At 46.4% G+C, this 12,334-nt stretch overlaps 12 non-coding genes across 12 annotated transcripts; all 12 read left to right on the top strand.

Annotated features, from left to right (window-relative positions):
• Positions 1-683: 683 nt before the first annotated feature.
• On the top strand, positions 684-825 carry LOC128498262 (U4 spliceosomal RNA). Its single transcript, XR_008354502.1, has one exon. It is a non-coding gene; the product is annotated as a U4 spliceosomal RNA (small nuclear RNA).
• Positions 826-1,675: 850 nt separating this feature from the next.
• Positions 1,676-1,817, top strand: LOC128498358 (U4 spliceosomal RNA). The gene has a single exon (XR_008354589.1). It is a non-coding gene; the product is annotated as a U4 spliceosomal RNA (small nuclear RNA).
• Positions 1,818-2,667: 850 nt separating this feature from the next.
• Positions 2,668-2,809, top strand: LOC128498261 (U4 spliceosomal RNA). The gene has a single exon (XR_008354501.1). It is a non-coding gene; the product is annotated as a U4 spliceosomal RNA (small nuclear RNA).
• Positions 2,810-3,659: 850 nt separating this feature from the next.
• Positions 3,660-3,801, top strand: LOC128498349 (U4 spliceosomal RNA). Its single transcript, XR_008354580.1, has one exon. It is a non-coding gene; the product is annotated as a U4 spliceosomal RNA (small nuclear RNA).
• An 848-nt stretch (positions 3,802-4,649) lies between these two features.
• LOC128498355 (U4 spliceosomal RNA) lies at positions 4,650-4,791 on the top strand. The gene has a single exon (XR_008354586.1). It is a non-coding gene; the product is annotated as a U4 spliceosomal RNA (small nuclear RNA).
• Positions 4,792-5,641: 850 nt separating this feature from the next.
• Positions 5,642-5,783, top strand: LOC128498259 (U4 spliceosomal RNA). The gene has a single exon (XR_008354499.1). It is a non-coding gene; the product is annotated as a U4 spliceosomal RNA (small nuclear RNA).
• Positions 5,784-6,630: 847 nt separating this feature from the next.
• LOC128498258 (U4 spliceosomal RNA) lies at positions 6,631-6,772 on the top strand. Its single transcript, XR_008354498.1, has one exon. It is a non-coding gene; the product is annotated as a U4 spliceosomal RNA (small nuclear RNA).
• Positions 6,773-7,625: 853 nt separating this feature from the next.
• Positions 7,626-7,767, top strand: LOC128498257 (U4 spliceosomal RNA). The gene has a single exon (XR_008354497.1). It is a non-coding gene; the product is annotated as a U4 spliceosomal RNA (small nuclear RNA).
• Positions 7,768-8,617: 850 nt separating this feature from the next.
• Positions 8,618-8,759, top strand: LOC128498352 (U4 spliceosomal RNA). The gene has a single exon (XR_008354583.1). It is a non-coding gene; the product is annotated as a U4 spliceosomal RNA (small nuclear RNA).
• An 850-nt stretch (positions 8,760-9,609) lies between these two features.
• Positions 9,610-9,751, top strand: LOC128498256 (U4 spliceosomal RNA). Its single transcript, XR_008354496.1, has one exon. It is a non-coding gene; the product is annotated as a U4 spliceosomal RNA (small nuclear RNA).
• An 856-nt stretch (positions 9,752-10,607) lies between these two features.
• LOC128498255 (U4 spliceosomal RNA) lies at positions 10,608-10,749 on the top strand. The gene has a single exon (XR_008354495.1). It is a non-coding gene; the product is annotated as a U4 spliceosomal RNA (small nuclear RNA).
• An 850-nt stretch (positions 10,750-11,599) lies between these two features.
• Positions 11,600-11,741, top strand: LOC128498253 (U4 spliceosomal RNA). Its single transcript, XR_008354494.1, has one exon. It is a non-coding gene; the product is annotated as a U4 spliceosomal RNA (small nuclear RNA).
• The last annotated feature ends 593 nt before the right edge of the window (positions 11,742-12,334 follow it).

Genomic DNA, 12,334 nt, shown 5'->3' with positions numbered 1-12,334 from the left:
TTCATGCCAGAGCTCCTACAAGCAATATCCTCGTAAGAGCAAAAGAGAAGGAAGTAGTGCTCATTCTTTGGAGAATCGTCTTGCTGCCAACCCTGGAAGAAAGGCCTTAATGACTTTTCACTGAAGCTTTCCCTTTTTTGGTTTAAAGAAAGTACAGGAAGAAGCTCCCATGTATGCAGCACGTCATCCACCAGAATCTATCTTCCCCTTGTAAGAAGCCATTGGATGACGTGCCCTCCTGTGGACCTTAGCGTTGCAGCCCGTCGTGTTGACCTACCTCATATCCATCTGCCATATCTCCATGTTATATCCCGAGCCGAGGGTGCGAGTCGTCGTCGTCGTCACAAAGGACCAGCTAGGCCAATTTCATCAGAGAGGTGTGGATTTTTTATGATCCTTGACAGTTGGGAGTGCCTTTCAGCCCCATGAGGTGAAAGTGTGCATTTTGTCCCAGAAAGTAGAGGTGAGACCTCGTTTGCATTTTGCCTTAAAGATCTGGGGCTTTTCTCTGGGAAAATGTTTCCTTCTGGGCCTTTTCTAGAGACACCTTTGTCAAATGCCAGTTTAATTAGCATAACAGTTCCCACAATGCTCTGCTCTGGCTCAATGTCCACCTATGCCTAGCCAAAACCTTCATGAGCGCTCATTGGGCATGCATTATCTACCAAAGCAGCCAGAAGGTTAGCTTTGCGCAGTGGCAGTATCATAGCCCATGAGGTGTTAACCGAGGCGTGATTATTGCTAATTGAAAACTATTCCCAATACCCCGCCATGATGACTTGAAAAATAGTCAGCAATGGCAATTTTTGATAGTCTCTTGTGAGACTGGCATGCCTGGTTAAAAACAGATGAGTCACCTTAAGTCTTTGAAAGCTTGGCTGCTGTGGGCCATTAAAGAGTGGCAAAGAACTCTGCACATCTACGACGCGTTACTTTCTTCACCTGGCTTGTGTTTTTGCGACGGGTTCGGAAAGTTCTACACAGGGGGTTTTTTCATGCCAGAGCTCCTACAAGCAATATCCTCGTAAGAGCAAAAGAGAAGGAAGTAGTGCTCATTCTTTGGAGAATCGTCTTGCTGCCAACCCTGGAAGAAGGGCCTTAATGACTTTTCACTGAAGCTTTCCCTTTTTTGGTTTAAAGAAAGTACAGGAAGAAGCTCCCATGTATGCAGCACGTCATCCACCAGAATCTATCTTCCCCTTGTAAGAAGCCATTGGATGACGTGCCCTCCTGTGGACCTTAGCGTTGCAGCCCGTCGTGTTGACCTACCTCATATCCATCTGCCATATCTCCATGTTATATCCCGAGCCGAGGGTGCGAGTCGTCGTCGTCGTCACAAAGGACCAGCTAGGCCAATTTCATCAGAGAGGTGTGGATTTTTTATGATCCTTGACAGTTGGGAGTGCCTTTCAGCCCCATGAGGTGAAAGTGTGCATTTTGTCCCAGAAAGTAGAGGTGAGACCTCGTTTGCATTTTGCCTTAAAGATCTGGGGCTTTTCTCTGGGAAAATGTTTCCTTCTGGGCCTTTTCTAGAGACACCTTTGTCAAATGCCAGTTTAATTAGCATAACAGTTCCCACAATGCTCTGCTCTGGCTCAATGTCCACCTATGCCTAGCCAAAACCTTCATGAGCGCTCATTGGGCATGCATTATCTACCAAAGCAGCCAGAAGGTTAGCTTTGCGCAGTGGCAGTATCATAGCCCATGAGGTGTTAACCGAGGCGTGATTATTGCTAATTGAAAACTATTCCCAATACCCCGCCATGATGACTTGAAAAATAGTCAGCAATGGCAATTTTTGATAGTCTCTTGTGAGGCTGGCATGCCTGGTTAAAAACAGATGAGTCACCTTAAGTCTTTGAAAGCTTGGCTGCTGTGGGCCATTAAAGAGTGGCAAAGAACTCTGCACATCTACGACGCGTTACTTTCTTCACCTGGCTTGTGTTTTTGCGACGGGTTCGGAAAGTTCTACACAGGGGGTTTTTTCATGCCAGAGCTCCTACAAGCAATATCCTCGTAAGAGCAAAAGAGAAGGAAGTAGTGCTCATTCTTTGGAGAATCGTCTTGCTGCCAACCCTGGAAGAAAGGCCTTAATGACTTTTCACTGAAGCTTTCCCTTTTTTGGTTTAAAGAAAGTACAGGAAGAAGCTCCCATGTATGCAGCACGTCATCCACCAGAATCTATCTTCCCCTTGTAAGAAGCCATTGGATGACGTGCCCTCCTGTGGACCTTAGCGTTGCAGCCCGTCGTGTTGACCTACCTCATATCCATCTGCCATATCTCCATGTTATATCCCGAGCCGAGGGTGCGAGTCGTCGTCGTCGTCACAAAGGACCAGCTAGGCCAATTTCATCAGAGAGGTGTGGATTTTTTATGATCCTTGACAGTTGGGAGTGCCTTTCAGCCCCATGAGGTGAAAGTGTGCATTTTGTCCCAGAAAGTAGAGGTGAGACCTCGTTTGCATTTTGCCTTAAAGATCTGGGGCTTTTCTCTGGGAAAATGTTTCCTTCTGGGCCTTTTCTAGAGACACCTTTGTCAAATGCCAGTTTAATTAGCATAACAGTTCCCACAATGCTCTGCTCTGGCTCAATGTCCACCTATGCCTAGCCAAAACCTTCATGAGCGCTCATTGGGCATGCATTATCTACCAAAGCAGCCAGAAGGTTAGCTTTGCGCAGTGGCAGTATCATAGCCCATGAGGTGTTAACCGAGGCGTGATTATTGCTAATTGAAAACTATTCCCAATACCCCGCCATGATGACTTGAAAAATAGTCAGCAATGGCAATTTTTGATAGTCTCTTGTGAGACTGGCATGCCTGGTTAAAAACAGATGAGTCACCTTAAGTCTTTGAAAGCTTGGCTGCTGTGGGCCATTAAAGAGTGGCAAAGAACTCTGCACATCTACGACACGTTACTTTCTTCACCTGGCTTGTGTTTTTGCGACGGGTTCGGAAAGTTCTACACAGGGGGTTTTTTCATGCCAGAGCTCCTACAAGCAATATCCTCGTAAGAGCAAAAGAGAAGGAAGTAGTGCTCATTCTTTGGAGAATCGTCTTGCTGCCAACCCTGGAAGAAAGGCCTTAATGACTTTTCACTGAAGCTTTCCCTTTTTTGGTTTAAAGAAAGTACAGGAAGAAGCTCCCATGTATGCAGCACGTCATCCACCAGAATCTATCTTCCCCTTGTAAGAAGCCATTGGATGACGTGCCCTCCTGTGGACCTTAGCGTTGCAGCCCGTCGTGTTGACCTACCTCATATCCATCTGCCATATCTCCATGTTATATCCCGAGCCGAGGGTGCGAGTCGTCGTCGTCGTCACAAAGGACCAGCTAGGCCAATTTCATCAGAGAGGTGTGGATTTTTTATGATCCTTGACAGTTGGGAGTGCCTTTCAGCCCCATGAGGTGAAAGTGTGCATTTTGTCCCAGAAAGTAGAGGTGAGACCTCGTTTGCATTTTGCCTTAAAGATCTGGGGCTTTTCTCTGGGAAAATGTTTCCTTCTGGGCCTTTTCTAGAGACACCTTTGTCAAATGCCAGTTTAATTAGCATAACAGTTCCCACAATGCTCTGCTCTGGCTCAATGTCCACCTATGCCTAGCCAAAACCTTCATGAGCGCTCATTGGGCATGCATTATCTACCAAAGCAGCCAGAAGGTTAGCTTTGCGCAGTGGCAGTATCATAGCCCATGAGGTGTTAACCGAGGCGTGATTATTGCTAATTGAAAACTATTCCCAATACCTCGCCATGATGACTTGAAAAATAGTCAGCAATGGCAATTTTTGATAGTCTCTTGTGAGACTGGCATGCCTGGTTAAAAACAGATGAGTCACCTTAAGTCTTTGAAAGCTTGGCTGCTGTGGGCCATTAAAGAGTGGCAAAGAACTCTGCACATCTACGACGCGTTACTCTCTTCACCTGGCTTGTGTTTTTGCGACGGGTTCGGAAAGTTCTACACGGGGTTTTTTCATGCCAGAGCTCCTACAAGCAATATCCTCGTAAGAGCAAAAGAGAAGGAAGTAGTGCTCATTCTTTGGAGAATCGTCTTGCTGCCAACCCTGGAAGAAAGGCCTTAATGACTTTTCACTGAAGCTTTCCCTTTTTTGGTTTAAAGAAAGTACAGGAAGAAGCTCCCATGTATGCAGCACGTCATCCACCAGAATCTATCTTCCCCTTGTAAGAAGCCATTGGATGACGTGCCCTCCTGTGGACCTTAGCGTTGCAGCCCGTCGTGTTGACCTACCTCATATCCATCTGCCATATCTCCATGTTATATCCCGAGCCGAGGGTGCGAGTCGTCGTCGTCGTCACAAAGGACCAGCTAGGCCAATTTCATCAGAGAGGTGTGGATTTTTTATGATCCTTGACAGTTGGGAGTGCCTTTCAGCCCCATGAGGTGAAAGTGTGCATTTTGTCCCAGAAAGTAGAGGTGAGACCTCGTTTGCATTTTGCCTTAAAGATCTGGGGCTTTTCTCTGGGAAAATGTTTCCTTCTGGGCCTTTTCTAGAGACACCTTTGTCAAATGCCAGTTTAATTAGCATAACAGTTCCCACAATGCTCTGCTCTGGCTCAATGTCCACCTATGCCTAGCCAAAACCTTCATGAGCGCTCATTGGGCATGCATTATCTACCAAAGCAGCCAGAAGGTTAGCTTTGCGCAGTGGCAGTATCATAGCCCATGAGGTGTTAACCGAGGCGTGATTATTGCTAATTGAAAATTATTCCCAATACCCCGCCATGATGACTTGAAAAATAGTCAGCAATGGCAATTTTTGATAGTCTCTTGTGAGACTGGCATGCCTGGTTAAAAACAGATGAGTCACCTTAAGTCTTTGAAAGCTTGGCTGCTGTGGGCCATTAAAGAGTGGCAAAGAACTCTGCACATCTACGACACGTTACTTTCTTCACCTGGCTTGTGTTTTTGCGACGGGTTCGGAAAGTTCTACACAGGGGGTTTTTTCATGCCAGAGCTCCTACAAGCAATATCCTCGTAAGAGCAAAAGAGAAGGAAGTAGTGCTCATTCTTTGGAGAATCGTCTTGCTGCCAACCCTGGAAGAAGGGCCTTAATGACTTTTCACTGAAGCTTTCCCTTTTTTGGTTTAAAGAAAGTACAGGAAGAAGCTCCCATGTATGCAGCACGTCATCCACCAGAATCTATCTTCCCCTTGTAAGAAGCCATTGGATGACGTGCCCTCCTGTGGACCTTAGCGTTGCAGCCCGTCGTGTTGACCTACCTCATATCCATCTGCCATATCTCCATGTTATATCCCGAGCCGAGGGTGCGAGTCGTCGTCGTCGTCACAAAGGACCAGCTAGGCCAATTTCATCAGAGAGGTGTGGATTTTTTATGATCCTTGACAGTTGGGAGTGCCTTTCAGCCCCATGAGGTGAAAGTGTGCATTTTGTCCCAGAAAGTAGAGGTGAGACCTCGTTTGCATTTTGCCTTAAAGATCTGGGGCTTTTCTCTGGGAAAATGTTTCCTTCTGGGCCTTTTCTAGAGACACCTTTGTCAAATGCCAGTTTAATTAGCATAACAGTTCCCACAATGCTCTGCTCTGGCTCAATGTCCACCTATGCCTAGCCAAAACCTTCATGAGCGCTCATTGGGCATGCATTATCTACCAAAGCAGCCAGAAGGTTAGCTTTGCGCAGTGGCAGTATCATAGCCCATGAGGTGTTAACCGAGGCGTGATTATTGCTAATTGAAAACTATTCCCAATACCCCGCCATGATGACTTGAAAAATAGTCAGCAATGGCAATTTTTGATAGTCTCTTGTGAGACTGGCATGCCTGGTTAAAAACAGATGAGTCACCTTAAGTCTTTGAAAGCTTGGCTGCTGTGGGCCATTAAAGAGTGGCAAAGAACTCTGCACATCTACGACACGTTACTTTCTTCACCTGGCTTGTGTTTTTGCGACGGGTTCGGAAAGTTCTACACAGGGGGTTTTTTCATGCCAGAGCTCCTACAAGCAATATCCTCGTAAGAGCAAAAGAGAAGGAAGTAGTGCTCATTCTTTGGAGAATCGTCTTGCTGCCAACCCTGGAAGAAGGGCCTTAATGACTTTTCACTGAAGCTTTCCCTTTTTTGGTTTAAAGAAAGTACAGGAAGAAGCTCCCATGTATGCAGCACGTCATCCACCAGAATCTATCTTCCCCTTGTAAGAAGCCATTGGATGACGTGCCCTCCTGTGGACCTTAGCGTTGCAGCCCGTCGTGTTGACCTACCTCATATCCATCTGCCATATCTCCATGTTATATCCCGAGCCGAGGGTGCGAGTCGTCGTCGTCACAAAGGACCAGCTAGGCCAATTTCATCAGAGAGGTGTGGATTTTTTATGATCCTTGACAGTTGGGAGTGCCTTTCAGCCCCATGAGGTGAAAGTGTGCATTTTGTCCCAGAAAGTAGAGGTGAGACCTCGTTTGCATTTTGCCTTAAAGATCTGGGGCTTTTCTCTGGGAAAATGTTTCCTTCTGGGCCTTTTCTAGAGACACCTTTGTCAAATGCCAGTTTAATTAGCATAACAGTTCCCACAATGCTCTGCTCTGGCTCAATGTCCACCTATGCCTAGCCAAAACCTTCATGAGCGCTCATTGGGCATGCATTATCTACCAAAGCAGCCAGAAGGTTAGCTTTGCGCAGTGGCAGTATCATAGCCCATGAGGTGTTAACCGAGGCGTGATTATTGCTAATTGAAAACTATTCCCAATACCCCGCCATGATGACTTGAAAAATAGTCAGCAATGGCAATTTTTGATAGTCTCTTGTGAGACTGGCATGCCTGGTTAAAAACAGATGAGTCACCTTAAGTCTTTGAAAGCTTGGCTGCTCTGGGCCATTAAAGAGTGGCAAAGAACTCTGCACATCTACGACGCGTTACTTTCTTCACCTGGCTTGTGTTTTTGCGACGGGTTCTGAAAGTTCTACACAGGGGGTTTTTTCATGCCAGAGCTCCTACAAGCAATATCCTCGTAAGAGCAAAAGAGAAGGAAGTAGTGCTCATTCTTTGGAGAATCGTCTTGCTGCCAACCCTGGAAGAAAGGCCTTAATGACTTTTCACTGAAGCTTTCCCTTTTTTGGTTTAAAGAAAGTACAGGAAGAAGCTCCCATGTATGCAGCACGTCATCCACCAGAATCTATCTTCCCCTTGTAAGAAGCCATTGGATGACGTGCCCTCCTGTGGACCTTAGCGTTGCAGCCCGTCGTGTTGACCTACCTCATATCCATCTGCCATATCTCCATGTTATATCCCGAGCCGAGGGTGCGAGTCGTCGTCGTCGTCGTCACAAAGGACCAGCTAGGCCAATTTCATCAGAGAGGTGTGGATTTTTTATGATCCTTGACAGTTGGGAGTGCCTTTCAACCCCATGAGGTGAAAGTGTGCATTTTGTCCCAGAAAGTAGAGGTGAGACCTCGTTTGCATTTTGCCTTAAAGATCTGGGGCTTTTCTCTGGGAAAATGTTTCCTTCTGGGCCTTTTCTAGAGACACCTTTGTCAAATGCCAGTTTAATTAGCATAACAGTTCCCACAATGCTCTGCTCTGGCTCAATGTCCACCTATGCCTAGCCAAAACCTTCATGAGCGCTCATTGGGCATGCATTATCTACCAAAGCAGCCAGAAGGTTAGCTTTGCGCAGTGGCAGTATCATAGCCCATGAGGTGTTAACCGAGGCGTGATTATTGCTAATTGAAAACTATTCCCAATACCCCGCCATGATGACTTGAAAAATAGTCAGCAATGGCAATTTTTGATAGTCTCTTGTGAGACTGGCATGCCTGGTTAAAAACAGATGAGTCACCTTAAGTCTTTGAAAGCTTGGCTGCTGTGTGCCATTAAAGAGTGGCAAAGAACTCTGCACATCTACGACACGTTACTTTCTTCACCTGGCTTGTGTTTTTGCGACGGGTTCGGAAAGTTCTACACAGGGGGTTTTTTCACGCCAGAGCTCCTACAAGCAATATCCTCGTAAGAGCAAAAGAGAAGGAAGTAGTGCTCATTCTTTGGAGAATCGTCTTGCTGCCAACCCTGGAAGAAGGGCCTTAATGACTTTTCACTGAAGCTTTCCCTTTTTTGGTTTAAAGAAAGTACAGGAAGAAGCTCCCATGTATGCAGCACGTCATCCACCAGAATCTATCTTCCCCTTGTAAGAAGCCATTGGATGACGTGCCCTCCTGTGGACCTTAGCGTTGCAGCCCGTCGTGTTGACCTACCTCATATCCATCTGCCATATCTCCATGTTATATCCCGAGCCGAGCGTGCGAGTCGTCGTCGTCGTCACAAAGGACCAGCTAGGCCAATTTCATCAGAGAGGTGTGGATTTTTTATGATCCTTGACAGTTGGGAGTGCCTTTCAGCCCCATGAGGTGAAAGTGTGCATTTTGTCCCAGAAAGTAGAGGTGAGACCTCGTTTGCATTTTGCCTTAAAGATCTGGGGCTTTTCTCTGGGAAAATGTTTCCTTCTGGGCCTTTTCTAGAGACACCTTTGTCAAATGCCAGTTTAATTAGCATAACAGTTCCCACAATGCTCTGCTCTGGCTCAATGTCCACCTATGCCTAGCCAAAACCTTCATGAGCGCTCATTGGGCATGCATTATCTACCAAAGCAGCCAGAAGGTTAGCTTTGCGCAGTGGCAGTATCATAGCCCATGAGGTGTTAACCGAGGCGTGATTATTGCTAATTGAAAACTATTCCCAATTCCCCGCCATGATGACTTGAAAAATAGTCAGCAATGGCAATTTTTGATAGTCTCTTGTGAGACTGGCATGCCTGGTTAAAAACAGATGAGTCACCTTAAGTCTTTGAAAGCTTGGCTGCTGTGGGCCATTAAAGAGTGGCAAAGAACTCTGCACATCTACGACACGTTACTTTCTTCACCTGGCTTGTGTTTTTGCGACGGGTTCGGAAAGTTCTACACAGGGGGTTTTTTCATGCCAGAGCTCCTACAAGCAATATCCTCGTAAGAGCAAAAGAGAAGGAAGTAGTGCTCATTCTTTGGAGAATCGTCTTGCTGCCAACCCTGGAAGAAAGGCCTTAATGACTTTTCACTGAAGCTTTCCCTTTTTTGGTTGAAAGAAAGTACAGGAAGAAGCTCCCATGTATGCAGCACGTCATCCACCAGAATCTATCTTCCCCTTGTAAGAAGCCATTGGATGACGTGCCCTCCTGTGGACCTTAGCGTTGCAGCCCGTCGTGTTGACCTACCTCATATCAATCTGCCATATCTCCATGTTATATCCCGAGCCGAGGGTGCGAGTCGTCGTCGTCGTCACAAAGGACCAGCTAGGCCAATTTCATCAGAGAGGTGTGGATTTTTTATGATCCTTGACAGTTGGGAGTGCCTTTCAGCCCCATGAGGTGAAAGTGTGCATTTTGTCCCAGAAAGTAGAGGTGAGACCTCGTTTGCATTTTGCCTTAAAGATCTGGGGCTTTTCTCTGGGAAAATGTTTCCTTCTGGGCCTTTTCTAGAGACACCTTTGTCAAATGCCAGTTTAATTAGCATAACAGTTCCCACAATGCTCTGCTCTGGCTCAATGTCCACCTATGCCTAGCCAAAACCTTCATGAGCGCTCATTGGGCATGCATTATCTACCAAAGCAGCCAGAAGGTTAGCTTTGCGCAGTGGCAGTATCATAGCCCATGAGGTGTTAACCGAGGCGTGATTATTGCTAATTGAAAACTATTCCCAATACCCCGCCATGATGACTTGAAAAATAGTCAGCAATGGCAATTTTTGATAGTCTCTTGTGAGACTGGCATGCCTGGTTAAAAACAGATGAGTCACCTTAAGTCTTTGAAAGCTTGGCTGCTGTGGGCCATTAAAGAGTGGCAAAGAACTCTGCACATCTACGACACGTTACTTTCTTCACCTGGCTTGTGTTTTTGCGACGGGTTCTGAAAGTTCTACACAGGGGGTTTTTTCATGCCAGAGCTCCTACAAGCAATATCCTCGTAAGAGCAAAAGAGAAGGAAGTAGTGCTCATTCTTTGGAGAATCGTCTTGCTGCCAACCCTGGAAGAAAGGCCTTAATGACTTTTCACTGAAGCTTTCCCTTTTTTGGTTTAAAGAAAGTACAGGAAGAAGCTCCCATGTATGCAGCACGTCATCCACCAGAATCTATCTTCCCCTTGTAAGAAGCCATTGGATGACGTGCCCTCCTGTGGACCTTAGCGTTGCAGCCCGTCGTGTTGACCTACCTCATATCCATCTGCCATATCTCCATGTTATATCCCGAGCCGAGGGTGCGAGTCGTCGTCGTCGTCGTCGTCACAAAGGACCAGCTAGGCCAATTTCATCAGAGAGGTGTGGATTTTTTATGATCCTTGACAGTTGGGAGTGCCTTTCAACCCCATGAGGTGAAAGTGTGCATTTTGTCCCAGAAAGTAGAGGTGAGACCTCGTTTGCATTTTGCCTTAAAGATCTGGGGCTTTTCTCTGGGAAAATGTTTCCTTCTGGGCCTTTTCTAGAGACACCTTTGTCAAATGCCAGTTTAATTAGCATAACAGTTCCCACAATGCTCTGCTCTGGCTCAATGTCCACCTATGCCTAGCCAAAACCTTCATGAGCGCTCATTGGGCATGCATTATCTACCAAAGCAGCCAGAAGGTTAGCTTTGCGCAGTGGCAGTATCATAGCCCATGAGGTGTTAACCGAGGCGTGATTATTGCTAATTGAAAACTATTCCCAATACCCCGCCATGATGACTTGAAAAATAGTCAGCAATGGCAATTTTTGATAGTCTCTTGTGAGACTGGCATGCCTGGTTAAAAACAGATGAGTCACCTTAAGTCTTTGAAAGCTTGGCTGCTGTGGGCCATTAAAGAGTGGCAAAGAACTCTGCACATCTACGACACGTTACTTTCTTCACCTGGCTTGTGTTTTTGCGACGGGTTCGGAAAGTTCTACACAGGGGGTTTTTTCACGCCAGAGCTCCTACAAGCAATATCCTCGTAAGAGCAAAAGAGAAGGAAGTAGTGCTCATTCTTTGGAGAATCGTCTTGCTGCCAACCCTGGAAGAAGGGCCTTAATGACTTTTCACTGAAGCTTTCCCTTTTTTGGTTTAAAGAAAGTACAGGAAGAAGCTCCCATGTATGCAGCACGTCATCCACCAGAATCTATCTTCCCCTTGTAAGAAGCCATTGGATGACGTGCCCTCCTGTGGACCTTAGCGTTGCAGCCCGTCGTGTTGACCTACCTCATATCCATCTGCCATATCTCCATGTTATATCCCGAGCCGAGGGTGCGAGTCGTCGTCGTCGTCACAAAGGACCAGCTAGGCCAATTTCATCAGAGAGGTGTGGATTTTTTATGATCCTTGACAGTTGGGAGTGCCTTTCAGCCCCATGAGGTGAAAGTGTGCATTTTGTCCCAGAAAGTAGAGGTGAGACCTCGTTTGCATTTTGCCTTAAAGATCTGGGGCTTTTCTCTGGGAAAATGTTTCCTTCTGGGCCTTTTCTAGAGACACCTTTGTCAAATGCCAGTTTAATTAGCATAACAGTTCCCACAATGCTCTGCTCTGGCTCAATGTCCACCTATGCCTAGCCAAAACCTTCATGAGCGCTCATTGGGCATGCATTATCTACCAAAGCAGCCAGAAGGTTAGCTTTGCGCAGTGGCAGTATCATAGCCCATGAGGTGTTAACCGAGGCGTGATTATTGCTAATTGAAAACTATTCCCAATACCCCGCCATGATGACTTGAAAAATAGTCAGCAATGGCAATTTTTGATAGTCTCTTGTGAGACTGGCATGCCTGGTTAAAAACAGATGAGTCACCTTAAGTCTTTGAAAGCTTGGCTGCTGTGGGCCATTAAAGAGTGGCAAAGAACTCTGCACATCTACGACACGTTACTTTCTTCACCTGGCTTGTGTTTTTGCGACGGGTTCGGAAAGTTCTACACAGGGGGTTTTTTCATGCCAGAGCTCCTACAAGCAATATCCTCGTAAGAGCAAAAGAGAAGGAAGTAGTGCTCATTCTTTGGAGAATCGTCTTGCTGCCAACCCTGGAAGAAAGGCCTTAATGACTTTTCACTGAAGCTTTCCCTTTTTTGGTTGAAAGAAAGTACAGGAAGAAGCTCCCATGTATGCAGCACGTCATCCACCAGAATCTATCTTCCCCTTGTAAGAAGCCATTGGATGACGTGCCCTCCTGTGGACCTTAGCGTTGCAGCCCGTCGTGTTGACCTACCTCATATCAATCTGCCATATCTCCATGTTATATCCCGAGCCGAGGGTGCGAGTCGTCGTCGTCGTCACAAAGGACCAGCTAGGCCAATTTCATCAGAGAGGTGTGGATTTTTTATGATCCTTGACAGTTGGGAGTGCCTTTCAGCCCCA

This window comes from Spea bombifrons, chromosome 5 (assembly GCF_027358695.1).
Source record: "Spea bombifrons isolate aSpeBom1 chromosome 5, aSpeBom1.2.pri, whole genome shotgun sequence".
Classification (NCBI taxonomy): Eukaryota; Metazoa; Chordata; class Amphibia; order Anura; family Pelobatidae; genus Spea; species Spea bombifrons.
This window is presented reverse-complemented; position numbering and strand designations above follow the sequence as displayed.